Raw genomic sequence first — 4,898 nt, forward strand, 5'->3', positions numbered from 1 at the left:
TATATATATATATATTAATATTCAGTCCTGACTCATACTTACACTGTATAGGGTTTATGTAGAGCAGTTGGTGGGTTTGAACTGCTGACCTTGTGGTTAGTAGTCCAGTTCTAGTGCTAATAATAATAATAGTAGAGATAGAATACTAATAGAAGAGCTTATTATTGAGTCTTATCATATGGAGGCCTGGTATGGTGCTGTAGGATAAGCACTGGACTGTTAACTGCTAGGTTGGCAGTTCAAACCCACCAGCCATTCCTCTGAAACCCTGTACAGGGTCCCTATGAGTCAGAACCAACTCTTTGGCACTTTGTTGTTGTCAGGTGCCATCGAGTTGGAACCGACTCATAGCGACCCCATGCACAGCAGAATGAAACAATGTCCAGTCCTGGGCCAACCTCACTACCGCTGCCACACTTTACAAAAAAAAACAACTCAATTATTTTTATTTTACTAAGATAAAAGAGTTTAAGTAATTTACCTAAGATCACCCAGCTACAAAACGGCAAAGCCAGTATTCCAAACCAGAAACAGTTTGACTTTGGAGCCTTAATGTCCTCTCATCTCGCTCATGTCTGCGGCCTTCCGTGAGGGACATTTCTGCTGTGTGGCCAGGCTCAGCTGAGTACATTAACTAAATTGGGCTGTAATCACAGGAGAGGATTGGGGACAGAAACGTTATAGCTACAGTGATTCTTGAGTGTTTACAAGCTTTCACATTCATGATATCCTGTCATCTTTGTGGCAACCCTTGTGAGGTTGTTGTTGATGTCAGGTGCTATTCAGTCAGTTCCATCTCAAAGTGCTCTTATGTACAGAACGAAATGAGACACTACCCAGTCCTGAGCCACCTCACACGTGTTAGGGTTCAGCCCATTGTTAACGCCACTCTGTCAATCCATCTCGTTGAAAACCTTCCTCTCTTTCACTGGCCCTGTGAGGTTGGCGCTCTGATGGAGGAAAACCTTGTGACAACGTGGCAGCTTCACCTCTCAGTGACCAACATCTCCTCTCAGTGGTTTGCTTGCACACATCAAAGCAAGTCCATGAGGCAGAAGAATTGTTTCCATAGATTTCACCGTGCAGCCCCTTACTGAGAAGCACTAAGTGATTCTAGACGTGGGTCTAGAGGGCAGGTTGGCCCTTCATTCGCCATCTTTTCCCTCAGGCTGGAGGAGGGGGATTCCTCTTGAGTGCCTTTTTTTTTGTAATGGTGTTCAGAGATTTTCAGCTTGTTAACTTTCATGAGATGGAGAAAATTAGATCACACAATTACTTTGCTTTCTGTTTTTAATCACTGTCATTTGGGCTGCCCTTTATTTGTCTATTTTAGGTAATTAGATGCCTAGGGCATTTACTTTGTTGAGTTTGGTTTTTTTGAAAATAAGAAATTATGAAATGAAGATGCATATATTGAGACAAAACTTGTGAGTCATAAACCCCATGAATACTAATTCTTTTTCTGACTGGTTTCCTTTCATTAGAGAGGCATTCTACTACTTGGAACTTCCAATTTTTGGAAAACTATTTTGAAGAACTATTCAGTGGAAGCAAAAACTACAAATGAGTTAAAGATAGTCATAAGTTTACTTGCCAATTAGTAGCCATTTTTTAGGGCAATCTCCTTTGGTTTTGGAGTTTAGTCCTTTTCAGAATACACAGAATATCACTTTCCCTAATATTATGCATGCCCACTTTTGGTGAAGTGGAGAAATGTTTGGGGTATTTCAGTATGAATTTTGTAGAAGAATGTTGTTGTTAAGTATCACAGAGTGGGTTCTGACTCATAGCTATCCCATATAAAGTTTCCGAGGCGTGACTGGTGGGCTTAACCAACCTTATGGTTAGCCGTCCAGTGCTTACCCTATAGCACTCTATCAGGACTGATATAGATGCATATCTGCTGCAAAAGATCTCTTTTAAGTGATAAAGAGCCAAGAGGTCACTTTGAAGACTAAGGTACGCCTGACCCAAGCCATGGTACTTTCAGTCACCCCATATGCATGTGCATGCTGTACCATGAATAAGGAAGATGGAAGGAGAATCAGTGATTTTGAATTTTGATGTTGGCAAAGAGTATTGAAAGTACCATGGACTTCCAGGAGAGCAACCCAGTCTGTCTCAGAAGAAGAAATTAAAGTGTCCCTTAGATTTGAGAATGGTGGACAGGTAGGTTATCAGGAAGGGCCGGTACCTGGAGAATGCAAAGTAGAGGGTCAGTGAAAAAGAGGAAAACACCCAAGTATCATTTATACAGGGGCGGCCACCATGGACTCAAACATCATAATTGTGAGGATGCTGTAGGCCCGGCAGTGTTTTGTTCTGGTGTACCTGGGGGAGATGGCACCCTCCAGCAACACACGTGCTGTGAATGTGCCATTTCAGTGTGGTGTTTTCCTTTATTTTTGCTCTTGACTTTACATTAGACAAGTTAATATCCAAGGTCCACTTTATAGCCAGTTCACAGGCACCTTCTAGAACAGAATTACACTTTAATGTCACTGGCATCCCAGCAAAAGACAGTGCCCTTGATGTTTTGAACAAGTACCAGTCTCGAGATTAAAACTCTTAGGTTCAGTAGGACAGTTCTCGTGCGGATGAACCTTTATTCTGAACGCTCTGAAGAAGCAATTAACAGCTTGTCTAATTTGGAAATACGAAATGTCTTATTAATGAAAAATAATGTTACAATTGCAAAGAATGATTTGGACTGAATCTAGTGACTTCCCCATCACTAAAAAGCTATAGCAATTGTGATGCAGTTGATTCAGACTCAAGACGATCCCATGTGTGCTCTATAGAGGGTGCTCAAGGCTGTGGCCTTTCAGAAGCAGATCAACAGGCCTTTCCCCTAAGACACCTCTGAGTGGGTTTGAACGGCAGACCTTTCAATTAGTAGTCAAATGTTTAACTATCTACACCACCCAGGGACTTTGCGTCATTAAGACCTAGTTTTTGTCTCCAGGAATTGCTAATTTAATGCACTACACAAATGAAGTAAATGCTTGGTGATCAGAGAATTAAAAGAAATAATAAAAGACTAGAAAAGGACATTGGGTTAAAATCCTTTTATTATGAAGCCAGCTAACAAGCTGATTCAAAGACAAGGCTTCCTTTACTCTACAAATGCAATAAAGTTTCCTCCACCCAGTCAAAAGAAAGCGTAGAAATGTTTTAATTGATGGCAAGATCAGTGAAAATTGTGCTGAAGACAATTAAAAAATGCAGCAGTACATCTGCAGGGAGCTGCCAGAAATTCGGGCCAGATTCAGAAGAAGAAGCTGAATGAAAGATATAATTACTGATGTCAGACAGATCTTGGTTGAAAGCAGAGAGTACCAGAAAGATACTTATTTGTGTTTTATTGACTATTTAAAGGCATTAGACTTTGTGGAATATACCAAACTATGGGTAACATTGCAAAGATTGGGAATTCCAGAATACCTAATTGTGCTCATGTGGAACCTGTACATAGAGCACGAGGCAGTCATTCAGACAGAACAAGGGGATTCCACGTGGTATAAAATCAGGAAAGGTTTGAGTCAGGGTTGAATTCTTTAAGCATACTTATTCAGTCTGTATACTGAGAACATTATTTGAGAAGCTGGGCTTTGTGAAGAAGACCGCATCTTTAGGATTGGAGGAAGACTCATTAGCAACCTGCAGTATGCAGATGACACAACCTTGGTGGCTGGAAGTGAAGAGGACTTGAAGCATTTCCTCATGAAAATCAAAGAATACAGCCTTCAGTGTGAATTGCAACTCAATGTAAAGAAAATAAAAGTCCTCACAACTAGATTAATAAACAACATCATGATAAATGGTGAAATGAATGAAGTTGTCAAGGATTTCATTTTACTTGGCTCCACAGTCAACACTCACGGAAGCAGCTGTCAATAAATCAAATGATATATTGCATTGGACAAATCTGCTGCACAAGACCTCTTTAAAAAGGTTAAAGAGCAAAGATGTCACTTTGAGAACTAAGGTGTGCCAGACCCAAGCCATGGTATATTCAATTACTTCAAATGCATGTGAAAGCAGACTGGAGAAGATTTGATGCATGTGAATTTTGACATTGCGCAAGTCCCATGGACTGCCAGAAGAGCAAACAAATCAGTCTTGGAAGAAGTATAGCCAGAGTGCACCTTAGTGGGCCCACATCAATCATCTCACACTGATCCAACTGTCTGTTCTTTGCACCATTAGCTCACACCCTTCATAACCATTCTATATGTACACATTAGAAAAATCAAGCCACTCAATTTGGAGTGTAGCATACTTGTTCCTGGATCACAATATGTACTTCACCTTTTGGGGCTTGCTGGGACTTAAGTCTAGTTATAGATCTATAAACAATCATTGGTGGAGGTGTTTCCTGGGAACATGTCTTACAAGACATCTACTTCAGGTCATGCTCCAGACAATGCCTCAGGCACAAGTGGGTTAAACTCATCACGTTTAGGCAGAGGGGATAGTGGTTTTTCCTGATATGGATCAGCAGACAAAGGTGGGAGGGGTTGTGCTCTTCGTAAGAGTGATTCAATGAAATTCTAAGGCTCTGCATTCCCAGCTTCCTGATAATCTGCCCATATGTCCTCATCCAAAGTTTCAGGATTCTGTATCTTCCCAGTCGATGCCCTCACTTTAACACCAGACACCATTCCTGATTGGGAATTGAGCTAGCCACTCTTACAGTTGGACACTGGGTTTGGTTTGTGGCAATATGAAGTCTGCTACTATAGTGGTTACGAATCGGGCTGCGAACCTTAAGGTCAGCGGTTCGAAACTACCAGCCGCTCCGCAGGAGAAAGATGAGGCTTTCTACTCCCGTAAGGATTTACACCCTCGGAAACCCTGTACAGGGTCGCTATGGGTCGGAACCGACTCGACGGCAC

At 41.5% G+C, this 4,898-nt stretch overlaps 1 protein-coding gene across 1 annotated transcript in view; it reads left to right on the forward strand.

Annotated features, from left to right (window-relative positions):
- LPCAT2 (lysophosphatidylcholine acyltransferase 2) overlaps positions 1-4,898 on the forward strand; it is a 133,743-nt gene that overhangs the window by 123,408 nt on the left and 5,437 nt on the right. The gene's annotated exons all lie outside the window — the stretch shown is intronic.

This window comes from Chrysochloris asiatica, unplaced genomic scaffold, assembly GCF_000296735.1.
Source record: "Chrysochloris asiatica unplaced genomic scaffold, ChrAsi1.0 scaffold00055, whole genome shotgun sequence".
NCBI lineage: Eukaryota > Metazoa > Chordata > Mammalia > Afrosoricida > Chrysochloridae > Chrysochloris > Chrysochloris asiatica.